Source organism: Epinephelus lanceolatus, chromosome 2, assembly GCF_041903045.1.
Source record: "Epinephelus lanceolatus isolate andai-2023 chromosome 2, ASM4190304v1, whole genome shotgun sequence".
Classification (NCBI taxonomy): Eukaryota; Metazoa; Chordata; class Actinopteri; order Perciformes; family Serranidae; genus Epinephelus; species Epinephelus lanceolatus.
This window is the reverse complement of record NC_135735.1, coordinates 10,959,888-10,977,410: the sequence shown is the minus strand read 5'-3', so window position 1 is coordinate 10,977,410 and position 17,523 is coordinate 10,959,888.

The following is a 17,523-nucleotide window of genomic DNA, read 5'->3' as shown; positions in this document are numbered from 1 at the left end:
AGCCGTATGGTTGTTCCTCCCAACATGGGCAGCGCTGCTCCGCAGTCGCCTGCACTGTGTAATGTTGCAGTTAACCATAGCAGGGCCAGGAGCACCTCATATTCCCACCGACACACCAGTCCTTATTCACTGTAAAGCACACACCTCCTCTCCTGCTCTCACCAGTCTTCCGCTCTGCCAGATTGCCATATAGAGAAAATAAGCCTCCTGGCTGAATGGCGCTGCCCAGGATTAAGCCAAGTATTGGTGAATTAAAGGATATAACAATTCCTGATATCTTGCTGGAAACTGATGCAGCACAGAGGTCGTCAGTTTATTTCAAACACCTGTACAATGGCACTAGATCAGTTGGTGCCTATTCTTCTTCACATTTGCAGATATTTTGTCAAAAACACAACAGAACAGCTAGTAGTGCACCTGTTTACAGTGCAGCCAGTTAAACTCATGTTGTTTGAATGAAGACATCACTCAAAATTCTGCCTTTTTTCATCAACCCTCACTCTTTGTCCAGTCCGATTTCACAAGGCACAAGTAGTTTTCCACACATTGGGGCACAGGAAAGTTGGGTACCCTGCTGAGAAGTGACACCTGTAATTCCAACATAAGTCATCTAACAGCTCGCTGTGTCTGCTCCGTCTTGTTCCTTTACTTCTTGCAATATTTAAAAATGATCTACTGCTAAAAAGTGTCAAAATGTCTTGTTTTGTATGCCTTCTTTTAGTTAGTGCTATCTGAAGTGACAAATAAAGTGTGTTTTACTGTGGATCCTTCACAATAAAAGCTACCCCATGTTTTGCCAGTTAAAGCAGCACTGGGAAATGTTGCGTTTGCATCAGCAGTAACTTAATGTTGCTCTGTTGCAGTGTGAAGACATGGACTCATATTTCAAATATGAAAACTGCAATATAAAGAGGTAATGACGGACATTGAATGGCTATTGAAAAAAAATGCTGACCATAATTACTGTCAAAAATCTATCAAAAATTACAACTATTTTCCCCTTTGGTGTATACAGAGGACTTGTACAACGATCAACATCAGCATTGGTGTCTGGAAAATGTTCCTGGTATTACTTGGTACCAAAGTGTAAGAAGAAATGAGAAAACACAGATTTTAAGTGCTAGAATTTCTCATAAAGAACTTATTTTTCCTTTCATTCATATAAGTACTTGCCACTTGGGGGATCTTTTTGACTCTTTGTGGCACTTGATAAAACGATCTCTCCCTCTCCAAGTGAGAAAACCCTTGGTCACGGCCTTGAATCATCCTCACAGGTTAACTGAATTTCAAATATATCCAGTTTGTCAGTCAAGTTCTTTTCTCTTATCTTGAAACAATAATAATCATGAAACTATACAGCTAAATGCAGCATAAAAACATTCTCACCAGCACATAGTGTGCTATCACTGCCGAGTGCTGAACATTTGTTTTTCCAAAGTTGGTGGGCACAGGAAGTAAGTTTAAGCCCCCTCCTCCCTCTGCAAGCAGGCAAGATATAGGTTGACAAAGGTGAGTCTGTTTCCAGCCTCGTACTCCATCAGACAGAACGATGGAGACAGACTGTCAGTGAGTTGTGTGTATGTAAGATGATAGCCTGGTGTTCAGTGAGAGGAGATGGACAGATGGGTCATCCATCCTCACCCTGACATTACAGGCCGAGATACCAACAGAAGGGAAACATTGAATTCTACTGAATAACTATTTCATGAAGTACAAGTTCTCTGTCTTGTCCTGTCTCTCTGTCAAGTTTTAAAGGGATACTGTGCAGGAATTGTTGGTTACTGTTTGTAAACAGTGTCACCGGTGAAAATGATTCATGAGGCTCTTAAATAAAAGACTGGGGCCCGGATCAGAGTACACTTGATCACAAAGTTCACTTTGTTTGATTAGTGTGAACACTGTGTACCGCATCTGAGCACAGTATGTTGATCAGTGCCTGAGTACACTTGATAAGGTGGTCTCCAGTATGGTTCATGTGTACAGTCGCATCAGGTGTGAAAACAGTAGCAGTCGGCAAGTGGACTTGCAAAGGCAATTTTCAACGCTGCCGGACTGCTCCGAAATCTGCATATACGCACAGCACATGTCGATGCAACTCATTCTCACTCCGACCTTGTCATATATCGATGTTTGGTCATGGACTTTCCACATCCACACACGACGTGCAAGGTTCCCTGCGTGCGTTGGATGTTGACGTTCTGTGTCACCGTGTCAAGTTCTGCCTGTTACATGCTTTGTCTTCTTTCAAAATACACTTCCATTTTTACAGGAAATTTATTGTTTTCATGCAGTCTCTTTCAAAATAAATGCACTACGTCAGTACAACACTACAAATTGATGCTTTTTTTTTTTCCTTAAACAACTAACGCTTTTGGTTAGGTTTAGGAAAAAAGAACAGAGTTTGGCTTTATAATCTTACGGAATGTGAGCACCACTCTCCCAGGTGAAAGTTAGCATTTGTTGAACCCATCCACCATCCCTCCCGCCCGCCCTACTGGGACTTTCATTCTTAACTTTCATTCTTGTCCTACTGCATTTCCTCCTGATGCTGCTGAGCACCATTAAACTATAATAGCAACCAGCCGTGTATCGTGCCGACGTAAAAGGACAGTTTTTTTTTGTAGTGTCTGGCGCTGCAAGTCACTGCCCAAGTGCTGGATTTCGACGAGTTCGGAATGAGACCAGGTTGGTCGATCTCATCCTTTCATGGGTGAGTCACCAATGAGTGAAACTCCATTTCTAAAAGTTACTGATTCTTTCAGCAACAATGTTGATTCAGTATAGTGAGTATAGCCTACACTTCATTTGAAGTGTTGTTAAGAAAGGGCAGTTGACGTGTAGTTGACACTACATGGAATCTCCTCTCTAGAGGGTCTCCACCACAGTGTGGTGAAGAAGGTTGCATGTACCAACAATCCCAAAAGAATGCCATCTGGAGCTTTCTCCTGGAAGGGTCACAGTTGGCATTAGGATTGAGGGGGAGGTACCTAAGAAAGACCTCAGCAGCAGACCAGGCAGAGAATAGTGTCAAGAAAATAGACAGTTTGCTACTAGGCTGTAAAGATGGAGGAAGGCTGCAACTGTCCTGGAGTCCATGCCGTCAGCTGTGGGTCTGTCTCTGTCAAGGACTATGTGGTGGTTGTCAATGAACCAGTCTCTCCATGTTTAAGTCATGCACAGGCATCCACCTGTAGGAGATAACCCATACTGCACACCTTATTGTTTCTGGAATATTCCCTCCAGAGAGCATTTTTAAATTATTTTAGGTGTCGAGAAATGTCAGTAGTTTGACTAGAGGGCCAAAACTAGACCAACATTTTATTTCAGCGCTTCTGTGTGGGTGTGGATATAATTCAAATTGTGCATAAGTGTGAATGCAGTGACAGACACACACACACACACACACACACACTGGGGTATAAGACAGGCACGCCGCTCCCCACCTTAAATGTCCCCTGTGACCTGAAGCTCTAATAGAGCGGCAAAGTTTGGGAACCACAGACTGTGTGTGTGAGTGTGTGTGTGTGGGGAGGTGAGATGGGTGCTGAGTTACACTGTCAGGGTCACCTCTGCAGCCCCCTGTGAAAACCCCTCACAATACGCCACCTTGAGGTAACAATGACTCCATTGTTCGTGCAGACAATGCTGTCTGAAGGACAGGGTTAAAGGGGCGGAGGGGAGAGGAGGGGTGACGGGGCGGAGGGGACAGTGGGGGGCTCAGCACCTGGTAACTGTGCATGTATGGGAGGTGGATTGTGGGGGGTGGGGGGGGTGGTCACAGTCCATCAGTCAGCAAAGGAAGTGTTGAGGACTGGAGGCGAACATGCAGCACTGATGTCGGGCAGGACCACTGACCTGAAGAAGGATTTCCCAAGCTGTGGTCCGGCAGCCAGCAGGGATCCTCAGGAGGGCGTAGTAAGAACCACAGTGGGTAGGTTTAAAATCAGGAAGACAGACAGAGCAGAATCAGAGCCCCTGTGTACTCCCTCCAATCCTCACTGAAGTCTGGGAATCAGGATCCCAGAATTACCAGGACTATAGAGCAGAGAAGAAATAACGGGAGATAAGAGAGCATCCCAAATCCCACCACCTTTTTTTGTAATGTTCAAAGCAGACAGGTGGACCCACAGGACAGTCCTGTGAGAAACCAAAAATCAATGTTGTTTTATGTTACAGGACAGTTGTTGCCCACTGACATCTTTCATTGGGTGTATTTATGTCACGAGTAACCTGACACGTTAGTTTGCTGTTTGAGTAATCAAATACTTAAGTACATTTTCAAACAAGACATCAGTTACTTCCGTTACTTTTAGAACACTGGTCCTTCAGCTCTGAAACAGCAACGGCTGTCGTTTGGTTCTAATAACGGAGATAATGTTAAAGCTATCAGTCTGAAAGAAGCCACGGAGCTGTGAGAAATGCTGCCATTGTCCACAGTGGAGGCTAAGCAGGTGGAGTAGGACTCGCTGACAGACATATTTCAGACTCAGGACTTGCATTATGCCTGGGACACGCTACACGCTGGTACTCACCAATTATCCCCGGTCGTCTTTCACGGTGTGTGTGATGTCATCGGGTTATTCTTGTCCTATTTTTATTACTTTCACTATTATTTGAGTCACTGTGTCTGTTCATGTGCCAGGCGACATGTTGTTGTAGTCACCTAAAAGCGTCAGCAGATAGCAGGAGCTACATTTGAAGCGCCATAAGTAAACCGTCAAGCTTCTGTATCTTCCACAGGAAGTTATGATAAATGTTTCAAAATAAAAGCCTATTTAGAAAATTTAGGGATTCTCTAGCCGAGGTTATAAGGGTCTTTTAATTTGAAACAAGTGTTGAGTTTGAAATGACGGTGCGATATGTTAACTTTACAGAGACAATGGAGTGGATAAAAAGTAAATATATAAACACACAGAGGGATTAATAAATAACGGACCGTCTATAATGTAGTTTGTTTCAAATGAAGCTGGGAGCCTCTGCAGTTGTGGTGAGTAAAAGCCCCGCCGCTATTTGTTAATGTTATTACTTTATGTCCGACCGTGAGGATGTACCATTGTTTGCTAGCTTGATGCTAATGACAGTAACGTTAACTCAGCGGGTTGACAAAGTGCCTCTGCTGTTTCACACCATCATTTCCCCCTTTTACTCTGTGTGGTAACATCCCTAGAGGAAATATTAAAAATGCTGGGGTGTTGTTGTCATACAGTTGTCTACGGCAGCAGATCGTTGTGTGTTTCTACTGGTCAAAGTGATGGCTGTGATGGGAGAATTGGATCTCAGCGAAGGGCAAGTGGTCCATAACTTTAATTTTGGAGACAAAAAAAATGTAGGCTTAGCGCCCTGTGGTCCATTGCCCAATAGGAAATGTAGAATACTCAGAAGTACTTTAAAAGTGCTTGAGTTACTTTTCTCAGGGAGTAACGTTGGAAGTACTTTTAAAGTAATTGAGTTACTTTACTCAGAGAGTAACGCAGTAAAGTAACTGGTTACTTTTTTTAAAAGTAACGCAGTAACGTACTTTGATTACTTTTAAAGTAACCCTTACCCAACACTGGTTCAAGTGCAGCTTTTTAGCTAAGACACAGGCGATGTGAGGCGACACAGAAGTGGGCCTTTACCGGTCCCAGGTCTTTGATGGTGAATTGGTGTGTCTGGGCCCTTACTGTGTCCATCTCTGTTTGCTGCTGAGGTGTATACTGGGGTTTAGAGGCTGCCAGTTGCATCTGAACAACACTATGGGAGCGCTGAGGATGAACCAGAACAGTAAAGTTGTGGGACGAAGAGCTAAACAACGAGCTGGAACTATAAAGATCTGCAAAGCTGAAAGGAGCTGCAGACTCAGGTGGTAATTCTCTGTACTTTCATCTCTAGGAGCAGACCCTTTCACATTGTCACATTGTTTTCTTCACATTCATCTGATAGGTTGGGATTTATTCAAGGCTGTCTTCATACAACACTCACGCCTACACATATGTATGTGCGTTTGCTGTGATCATTCCCTCTGCCCTTCTACACACTTTACACTGTACAATTAAGTTTATATAAGCAGTCTGAACCCTCATTCTACATGGCCTTCAGTTGACTGCATGGTACATACCATAGGGTCTGAACATGCAAACATGTTCTGTATGTGACTCACACACACACACACACACACACACACACACACACACACATACATACAAATTCACTACCACTACTCTACATTCAGGGCCACAAAACAAATATATCCCATTACTGCTTAGAAATAATGGGTCCATTTTTCTCCCACATAGTGATCTTTATGAATAGTGTATAAACCCGGCCACGCGTTGCATCCTTGGGGGTGGGGGGGCGCGGCGGGAGGGGGGGGCGGTGACACTGCCATGGGAGATGGGAAGAGCTCAAACATATTTCTGCCTTTTATCATCCCTGATAAAGAACTCCCTCTTATACAAACATACAGTACGGCACACAGACACGACAAATACACACACATGCACACATACACTGATTTTTTTTTCCAGTGAACACAAGACATCAGAGTGCTTAAAAGCTCTGTCTAAACATAGACCCAAGGCCAACAGTGAGTGCTGTGGTCCTGAATGGAGCTCCACCGTCACTGCACTCTGCCGCCTGCATGGCAGTAGAACTAGCCACAATAGCTGCTCTGTGTGCAGAGAGAAAAAGGGCGTTATGCACTTCCCTTGAAATAATACCAATGGCTGAATATGCCTTGAATGCAGCTTCTTAGTTTTATTTATTTTTTTATTGAAACCCCCCCCCCACCCCCAAATTCCATCATGTTTTATTGCGCCTCTTCTTCTGGCGGTGCCACAGTAAGATGTATGTGGTAGTGAATGAAGGGATTACTGCAGGTGTCAGTGTCTCTCGCTCTCCTTCTCTCCTCGTCTTGTCCGCGGTGTTGTAAAAAAGCCCTTTGTTGCGCTCTGCAGTATAAATCATTTACAGGCTTTGCATAAATTTGTGTAATCTCCTTCATGGGGGCTGGGCAGCCTATCTGATTCACTGGGATCCAGGGAAGAGGAGTTCATGTATACTGTGTGTGCCAAACATCTATGTTGTGTGGAAACGAAACCTGAACACAGTTAGTTACAGTTTCACATGCTCTACATGCAACATGTGTGAGGGAACGCAGCCATTCCAGTACACTGAAATCCAGGAAATTCAGTGTATGGCATGTTTCCCTCCAAAATATATACTCTATGAAATATATCTTATCTTAAAACATCCTTAAAGGTAAAATCCTTGTTTAAAAGGAAATTGCATTGTCCCAAAATAGTGACTAGCTCTTTGTGCTCACAGAGTTTTTTGCCTGAGATATAGATGTTTTGTTCTGTAATCATAATAACACAGTTGCAACTCTCATCAGAGTCCAGTTTGCAGCCAGAGGAAACAACAAACTACCAGCAAAAAACTACAGTCCGTTTTTAAAAATCAAATTACAGGAACAAAATACTGCACCACAGTTACTGAATTAATCCCAAACGCAAAAGTAAGTGAAAATTTATTTCGTTTTATAGCATTTCTTTTTTTAAGTTACAAAGTGCTTCACAGGTAAAACAACTAAACAAAGTAGAGCAACAAAAAATGAAATACATCGCAGAATAAGAAAAATAACAGTAAATTCTGATACTCAAATAAGAATGGGAATATATAAGTTAGTCTTAAGAAGTTTTTCTTGAGATGTTCAAATGGACTCTGGTAGAGTCGACATGAGAGACAATAAAGAAGGATTCCAGGTTTTTACAGCTTGAATCTTTTTTCCTCTTTTCAGTAATAATCGGTAATAATAACATTGTACTCACCAAGTTAATTAGTGAGACAAGGTAAACTAAAAAGAAGACAGGCAGGCCAAAAATTTTGACCCGTCACATGATCAGACAGGTTTTGCCAAACTTACTTTAGTTCATGGGCTACACAGAGCTCAATTTGATTTCAAGAGGACTGGAGCAGTAAAATTATTTCATAATAACCTGTGAATATCAACACCTCCAAATTTTCCCCCTTTCTTTTAGTGTAAAGAAAGACAAGTACATTCTGAGAACATTAATCCATTTACAAACCAGACAATAACCAACCTGAGATGTCTTAAGATAATCAAGTGCAATTTTAACAATATGTTTCAGTAAGTCAACTACTCACTGTCATTACATGTGTATTTTTCCATATATTAACACTTATGTGTAGTAATGCTGGCATCAATATCAGTATGGCTGTGGTCCCTATAAAGTCTTAAAATGTCCTTAATGCACATTTACTGATAAAAGGTCTTCAGAGTATTAATTTGTCAAAAATTCAGATCAAATAGGCTCTAATGGTTTGTAGTAAAGTCACCGTGAGAATTTCCAGTAACCACAGAGGAGAGTGCTATGCATTTAACACACTATCTGACGTGGGAAAATACAGTGACACAACACTTGCATGCACATTATGGCCCTATTTTTACCCCTTGTATGCATTGCATTCAGATGGGAACGAGACATTGCAAGTTTAAAAGCAAATGGCCTGAGAATAATGCTTACTCGTGATGGTTAAAGCCTGGAAATGCTTACAAAGCAAACTGTGCTGTATGTCAAGCATGTATTAAACTTGGAACAATGGGGATCAAGCCGAAAAAAAAAATCACAGGTGGAACTCAGATTTTTAAAGCCACAGTGTGTAGGAATTTCTCCCATCTAACGTTGAAATCATATATTGCATTCAAACAGATGGCGCACTCTAGCGCCTCACTGTTTCAAACACGTATTGCAACAACTGTAGCCGCTGTGTACCAAAAAGCTATGATAACACTGATGAAACCATGTCATCCGATATTACATGGAGTATTCATTCAGGCTCCTACACAGACACACGCAACGCGAGTTGACAAACCCCCTCCTCACCATGCTGGCTGTGTTTACAACGTAGGACTGTTGGGGCGGATGTAAATTGAAACAAACCAATCACGTCTTGTCTTTTGACAACTGACAAGTGGCTCAACCTCACACACCTCATCCCTCTCCTCGCATTACTGCGCCGCTAACAGCTGTTAGTGGCCAGCGGCACTACTGCCGCATAACAAAGTCCCACTCTTTGAGCATAATGCAGGATCATGTATTATGCAGCATCACGGGAGACGGAATCCTTGTCGCCAAGAAAGTGCAAAAGGGAATCAAAAAGGCAGCGTGCCCGGTGAATTAAAAAAACAAGGGTCAGCATTGGGGTTGCCTTTCCCAGGTGGATAGAGCTGCTGAAGGAGAAAGGTAATACAATCACAGGCCAGCGCTAACAGCGGCTAACAGCGGCTAACAGCTAACAGCAGCGCAGTGATGTGAGGAGAGGGATGAGGCTGTTAGCGACTGGCCGCTAACAGCGGCTAACAGCCAACAGCGGCGCTGGCCTGTGATTGCATTACCATTCTCCCTCAGCAGCTCTCTCTACCTGGGAAAGGCTACCCCGATGTGGGCCTTCGTTTTTTTAATTTGCCGGTCACGTTGCCTTTTCTATTCCCTTTTGCGCTTTCTTGTTGACAAGGATTCCGTCTCCCATGATGCTGCATATGCATGATCCTGCATTATGCTCAAAGAGTGGGACTTTGTTTCAAATTTGCCAGGGTAGTAGCGAAGCGCCTCTTGCTCCTCTCCTTTGGCTCCTCAGTCACGCAGTGCTGGCCTGGCTCTCAACGAAAACGCAGAAGGCGGTGCTGTATGTCCCTTGCTGGCAGGTGTATTCTCAAGATGGCGAAACGTAATGGAAGCCCACAGACGACTTTTCCGCACAATGTACAAACAAATCCGAAATTCTCCTTTTACGAGAATAAGTCAGATTATTGGTGGAGGTAATAGTACACCAGTGATGACATATTTATGAATGCAGACATCAATTTTTGCCAGTAAACAACTGAAAATGTTACACAATGTCCCTTTAACTTTAGTAAAAATAGCAATACCTCAGTGTAAAACTACAAGGCTGTAGACTTTGTTTCAACATGGGGTGGGGTGGAGGGGGGACATGTGAAACAGTGAGTTTAAGGGTCCTCAGCCAGAAAATTTTGAGTGTTAAACACTTAATTCTAAAATTTCCCGCATTCTGGTAGATGGTTGTGGACCAATTTGTTCATTTTCTATGGTGTCATTGTGAGCTGTGAGCACAGAGTATGTAAAAGTAACAATATCACAGTGTAAAAATACAATGTTACTATTATGTTACACAAGTCCTGCATTCAAAATCTCACTGAAGTGAAAGTACAAAAGGATTAGCATCAAAAGTACTTTAGGTATTGAAAGTAAAAGTACTCCTTACAGTCACTGAACCGAATAAAAACTCAACACCTTTTGTTTTTCTTTCAGTTTTTCTCAAACTTTAATTAAAGATATGAGTTTTTAATGCACAATAAAAACTAATTTCTCTCAAATTTTGGTTGTTTGTTTGTTAAAATCCGTGTTAGAGGCCGTTTACACGTACACGGTGATTTTGATAAACGGAGACATCTTCCTTCGTTTGTGCCCTTCGTTTACACGCAAACGGAGATTTCTCCTCTGAAAACGAGTCTTTCTAAAAACTCCGGCCAGAGTGGAGATTTTGGAAAACTCCGGTTGCACGTTTGCATGTAAACTGAGATAAACGCAGATAAACGGAGTTATAGGCAGCCCACGTCACAGTATGCGCCGGAACTTGCGCCTGTGTAAAAAGTGCGACCTATGTTGCTATGGTGACAATGGATACATGGAAGGCTTGAGCTTCTCGTTACACTGCCACCTACAGGTTTGGCATGCTCTTGTGTATATATACACGGGTAAGTGTAAATGAAGATCTTTTTGAAAACGGAGACAGTGAAATATCCATTTATGAAAATAGCCGGCAACGTGTAAACGGCCTCTTAGTGAGCACTTTTTCCAAGCTCATCCATCCACCTGACAGGTGTGACAAATCATGAGGCTGATTAAACAGCATCGTTACTACAGGTGTGGGCCACTTGGGACACTGCAGTTTGATCACTCAACACAATGCCACAGATGTCACACGTTTGAGGGAGCATGCCATTGGCACACTGACTGCAGGAGCTGAGCTGTTGCCTGAGAACTGAATGTTCAGTTCACCACCATCAGCTGTCTGAAAATATGTATGGGTGAACTGTCCCTTTGAGTAAAAGATCTGAGTTCTTCTTCTGCTGCTGGAAGTTTCAAAACTCAGTTGTATAATTCCTTTGTGCACTGCTCTGTGGATTTACAGTTAACTTATCTCCCACAGCAACTATGTGGATATTTTTCCTATAGAACTAGATTAATATAGTTTGTACTGTTGATTTATGCCCATCCAAGATCTTTTAACTATTTTAAAAACTAACATTTACTCTGGGGGAAAAAAGGTCTGTTAGCCTACTGCCTGAACTGCGGCTGGCCGATATAACCCTCCCCACACATTTCTCCCCTTTGTTCCATCCAACTGAGTTTTATTTGAATGGAGGGCTTATTCCCAGTAAAACCACTATGGCTGCTGTCACAGTGTCCTTGCAGTTGTTCCATTATTCACCGTCCATGGAGGAGCTCCAGGATTTTTGTGTCTGGGTGACATCATCATTCCAGTCTGTCTCCCTGTCCTTCAGCTTAATGAAAGATCAGTTCAGATTCATTAATCATATAATAAATGACGTGTATTTATAATAGAAATGAGATGATTTTCTTTAATAGCATGAAATCAAATAACATCTTGGAAAGTATCAAGAGTGGAAGCCGACTCCTTTTGGTGACACAACGCTTTACAAGTCCAGATAGTCAACGCTGTATAGGTGTTGATTCATTTCACTTTTCGGCACATTATCATTTGTTCCTAAACAGATATTCTTTACATCATATATCCTTGTATATCTCTTACAACATCAGTTTCTGTTGGTGTTTTGATACACCCACGTACACACACACTTCCTCAGTGCAGTGACGAGGCTGCTGTTAAGACAGTAAATCATTGGGAGGCGGAGCGCAGCACTGAAGGCTCAGTGACAGAAGATAAAACATGCAGCGGCAGGCGGACTCTCCACACTGTGAGACTCTGCACACCTCCAACAGGCTCTCCCTCTCCTCTAGAAGACACTCTGACAGTGTTTAGTCTCATGACAACACCATCCACAGCATCAAGAGGCACACAAAGGGAGCAGATCGTTTCATTCACACATTAATCATCTCAATAAACGTCTTAAAACAGAAGAATGTGGATGAAAGAATGCAGGTTTATGGATATTATATGAACTAGAAGTATATTAACTGTATCCACCACACAGGGCCAGCCTGAGACCAGAGTCAGGCCTGGTCAAAATAGGTCAATAGGCTTTCTTCTTCCAAGTAGACATTTTGACTTGTTATAGTAGGAAAAGCACAAGTTTTACTAACAACATTTACAAGTTATAGTCAGTCAAGACAGTGAGCAAACATGCAGAATAGCAGGACCCTGTAACTGAAGCAGCATCATTTATTTTATTATTCACGTTTGCTTTTCCAACTGAGACATGACAAAATGTCTTCTATTAGTTCACATTAATATGTTACATTTTTAGAGTAACAAGCCCAACATCACTTATCAGTGTCATAGATGTGGGTTAGAAGGGTCCTGCTACACTGACCGGTATTTTCAGAATGCTGTATTCAGCGTATGAAATAGCCGTGTTTATTGTAATGTGGCAATCGTACAAAAAAAGTCGTACAAAAGGTTTGGGAGGTGGATGGGTCAAACACAGGACTTTCACCCAGTAGACCAGGGTTTGTGTCTGGTGTGAAATGAAAAGGCAACATCGACTTATTTTCAACACGTGACACATGTCATGTGGAGTATGTCACGCCACATGACAACCTGGTCTCACTCCCAGCTCGTCAAATAAAGATGCTTGGTCAATGGCCCTCTGCATCAGATACTGACAAATGAGGCATCCTTCAGCGGGGGTATGAGATGCACTGGGCAGCAGCATTTTTTTGACGCTCCAAGCAGCTGCCATAGTAGAAAGAGCAAGAAAGTCCGTACAGAGCAATTGGGAAGGGATGTGAATGGGTTAAACAATCTATGGACTTTCACCCGGGAGACCCCTGTTTGTTTCCCATGTGAAACCAAAGTCAACCAAGTTATTGTAATATTGACTTAGTGTACTTATGTGTAACATACTACGCTAGTGATGTAAGTCACATGACATATATCAAGTATGTCACATGACATAACATTGCGTTAGTAACAAACCATGAGCCATGATGTTTTTTTCTACACCTAACCCGCTGTTTTGTTGTCTAAACCTCAGGAAGTAAACCAAAAGACAAAGTTTTACCCATGTTCTATGTTAAATTTAAAAAGAGACTGTATGCATTTAATGAACAGAAACATTACGCTTCCTGTGAAAGCGGAAGTTTATTTTGAAAAGACATAATGCATATGATAAGTGTCCAAAACTGATGGTAGAGGGGTACCTAGAGTGTCATATTTTGACTTGCAGTGCCGCTGATCAAGAGTTGGTATTTGATGAGTTGAAAGTGAGAATGCATTGCACATACATATGTGCAATGCACATATGTGACTTTTGTCAAGTGACATAGATCACTTATTTTACACTTATTTTAAGCCAAACCATGATGTGTTTCTAAACCTAACCTCGTAGTCTTTGGGCCTCAACCTAATGAAACTGAAAGTGAAGCCTAATGAAACTGCTTCCATTGGCAACGTCCATTTCTTGCGCTGATAACAGCATTCAGAACATAAAAGCAGGTGAGGCAGGACCCTTCCAACCCATATCCGTGATCATCACTTATAAAAAAAAAAAACACTTAATCAAGTAATAACATTCGTAATGGGTGTGTTGGCAGTGTTGGATTTCTCTAATTGTTTAGGTCAGTTTGCGTTTACTGTATTTTGGCTCAAGTCTAATTATCCTTAAATCGGCTTTAAACCATCGTTCTGAATGTCTGAGAGTCCCATTCGGATCTGACAACATATCTATCTGTGTCAGTGTGGTCCAAAATGTTACACCTGTGAAGACCTCTAGTCCATATCATGCAAGATGACAACCGCATGGTGGGTGAGAAACCTCAGTGCATTTCCAAACTGATACCGGATGTTTGAGGCCAAATTTAAGATGTATATTGAAAAGTTATGTCATGTGATTAGAGAGTTAAATTTAGAATTAATATTGTTCACTTATCCTCCAACAGCACTGATGAAGAAGAAGAAGCAGAAGAACAAGACCAAGAAGAAGAACCACCTTAGCTGTGCCCAGGGGGCAAACTGGCACCTCTTCAGCTACTAGACAGTCCAGACAGGGACTAGAACCGGCAACCCTCTGGTTCCCAACACAAGTCCCAATGGACAGTAAACCCTGTGTCTGCAAAATTTTATTCACAGTATTTTATGTTTGAATCCTTTATGTTTTTTCAAAGTGGTAAAGATGTTTTTCTCCATTTACTTGTCTGTTACTCATTTGCATATGTTTGCTGTACGTTGAACTCTCTGGGCCATCATTTGTCGGGGAGATGAGGGACGTTTGATCGGAAGAAGAAGAGTTTAAAAAACTGACATTAAAATGAGTCACACAGCGACAATCAAATGGGTTTCGAGGCAGTTGTGAGGTAAAATGAGAGCCGCAGCGTGAGACTGCATCGCCGGGGTTTTCAATCAGCCTCGCTTCCTATCTCACCTGTTCAAGCATAATTGTAACACACACACACACACACACACAGATACACACAACACACACAGAATGTCAGATTACACAGCAAAGTCTACTTCTCTTTTTCCCTCTCTCTCACACACACAAATCACTTGGCAGGATCATTTCGCACGTCCTCGGTGGGGAACCCCATCAACTTTCACAGCAGGTAACAGAGCAATGAAACACATCCCAGATTGTCCTACCTGGCTCACACACACATACACACCCACTGCGGTTACATTTACTCAAGAGAGGTAGGTTAGTCCAACATGGTGGTCACACTCGTTTATGCCACACGGGGAAGTAGCATGCTGCTACAAGGAATGCCAAATGGCTCCCTCAGGTAATACTCATTCAGATTGCTTCTGATAGCAGATACTGGACGCACAGTTCAATGTGCTGTAAAATAAATATGCTCATAACGTGCTTGTACTTCTCTCGTGATGTTCAGTTTATTTTGCTGTGCACCCACTTTCTTCTAAGTAGTCGTATCAAATTCAGATAATGGCTTTGGCAGCATCCTGTAGAAACCACAGATGAGTGAGTGGTGTTAATTGAAACTACTTTTTGAAGGAAATGCTGCTTCCGAGCACAGTTTTTCCAGAAAGGACTATCAAGTCAGACAAAGTGGAAGCCTGCCTTCCGCTGATATATAGCCGTAGTTTCCAGTCTTGTTTTGCAGGAGTTCAGGTTTTCTCAGTGAAAACCATGATGTATTAAGAGAGCTGGATACAGAACGATGAATGAGTCTATCTACCAATTTGGCCCAGTGGCCAACCATGGTATTGCAAGCAAGAAATCATCTTATTGATAAAAACACTGGGGTAGCTTTACATTTCTTTTGTAATGTATTTTCTAATGTGACCCTGTCTACTAGGAATTAAGTTTATATAGTACCAAATTATTTTTCCAATCATGTTGGGCTGACAAACCTAACTAAGTATGATAGCAGCGACTGCACTGCTGCCCCATCCATTAGGACGAGTTTTACAACATCACAGTACTTGATGTTTTTACCATCGATGGATGGATCTTTACATCGAATTACCCTCGTGTTTTATCGCTGTTAACTAAACGCAAAATAGAAAGACATAAGCTATTGGTGCGTAGTTACATTTTACATTTTAGAACCAGTTATTTTATATGCCACTCTTGTATAGCATGTGAATCCTGTGTCATCACTAAAGAGAACTTGATATTGACTGGTGTGTGTGTGCCTGCACATGCAAGTACATGCATTAAGTGGAAGAAGAAACAATTTATTAGGTTTAATCTGGCTTTAATAATGCAATGCCTAACCTGGTATGGACCTCATGGCATGTTACTAAGCAACAGAGATGCTAGGATGATATGGGTGGGGATTAACTTAATGCATTTACTCAATTACTGTACTGAAGTACAATTTTGTAGTACTTGTACTTCACTTGAGTAATTACATTTTCTGCTACTTTGCACCTCTACACTGCATTTTTTACTTCACTACCTACATTTATTTGAGAAGTTTAGTGACTTTGCAGATTCAGATTAATAACACAAAATATAATCAATAAATAATGATGGAATATTAAAAGTGAAGACAAGACTTTATTGAGTGAGAAGGGACATTAACGAGGTATATTGGTAAAAAAGAAGCTGAAATTTACTAACTTTGACATCAAAGTCATGATATTTTTAATATTTTGAAATGGACTATTTTGCATAATACTTTTGCTTGTGGTACGATCAGTATATGTTGCATATATTAGGCCAGCGTTTCATAATTAGATTTGATTTCTAGTTGTCATGGTAGCTGAAGTGGGGTGTGTAACTGGTGAACCAGGTTAGAATGGACTCAAACACACGACTCTGGAGACAGTCCGGATAAAAGAACTCAGTCTTTACTGGTCAAAAGGTGGGTTCAGTACACAGAGGGACTATCAGTGAAGGCAAGCAAGTAGGGATGAGGCAGAGTCAGAGTCAATCAACAGGCTAAATCCAAAAACTAAGAAAAGGACACTGGGAAACAAAAGGCTGGAACGCTACACATAAGGAGCTAAGACGAACTGGCACTGAGAGGAAACAAGACACACACTAAATACTGTGGTGAGGGGAAGGATAACGAGACACAGGTGAGGCTAATCAGGGCGGGACAGACAATCAGACACAGGTGAGGTCATCAAAAGGGAGGGAAAACACACAGGGGGTTTCAACGCAAATCAGAAAAAACATGAATGAATGAAATAAAAAAAAAAAAACAACCTACGAAATGAAAAAATTGGAATTCAGATGTTATCTACCTGGCTGCTGCCCAACTACAGCCTATATACTGCCAGGCTGAACCCGGGGTTATACTTAAGTTAACTTTTTAATGCATGATCTTTATTTGTGCTCTATAGAATTACTCTTTTACTTAAGCACTTCTTTCACCACTAAAGGATGAGTTTGGTGACAGGCACACAAAACACAGGGCTTTGACTCCACGTACCGAAGTTAGCTTCCTCTGTCCTCGCTGTGGTTAGGTCAAAGCAATGAAGTGCTTTCCTTTAAAAAGATCAAGGTTCCTGTTAAATGTTTATAATCACTTTGTGTTTTGTGATTCAAGTCGCTTTGTCTGTATCAAAGAAAGACCGTGATCTTTCCCTGACCTCAGCCCAGCACTGCGACTACGTTAAAAGTTCAGCAATGCTGAAGTCACTGTGAGTGGATATTGTATTGATACTCTGGCAAATAACAAATGAAATACATTGTGAATGAAGCTTTCACTGATTCATTGAGTTTCAACATTTTTGCTGCATGTCATGTACTGTATGTTAACTGACAGCATTTCTTCATTATATGTTACAGTGGCTTTTGTGTCAGTCAGGGCCGTCAGTGGAGAAAAC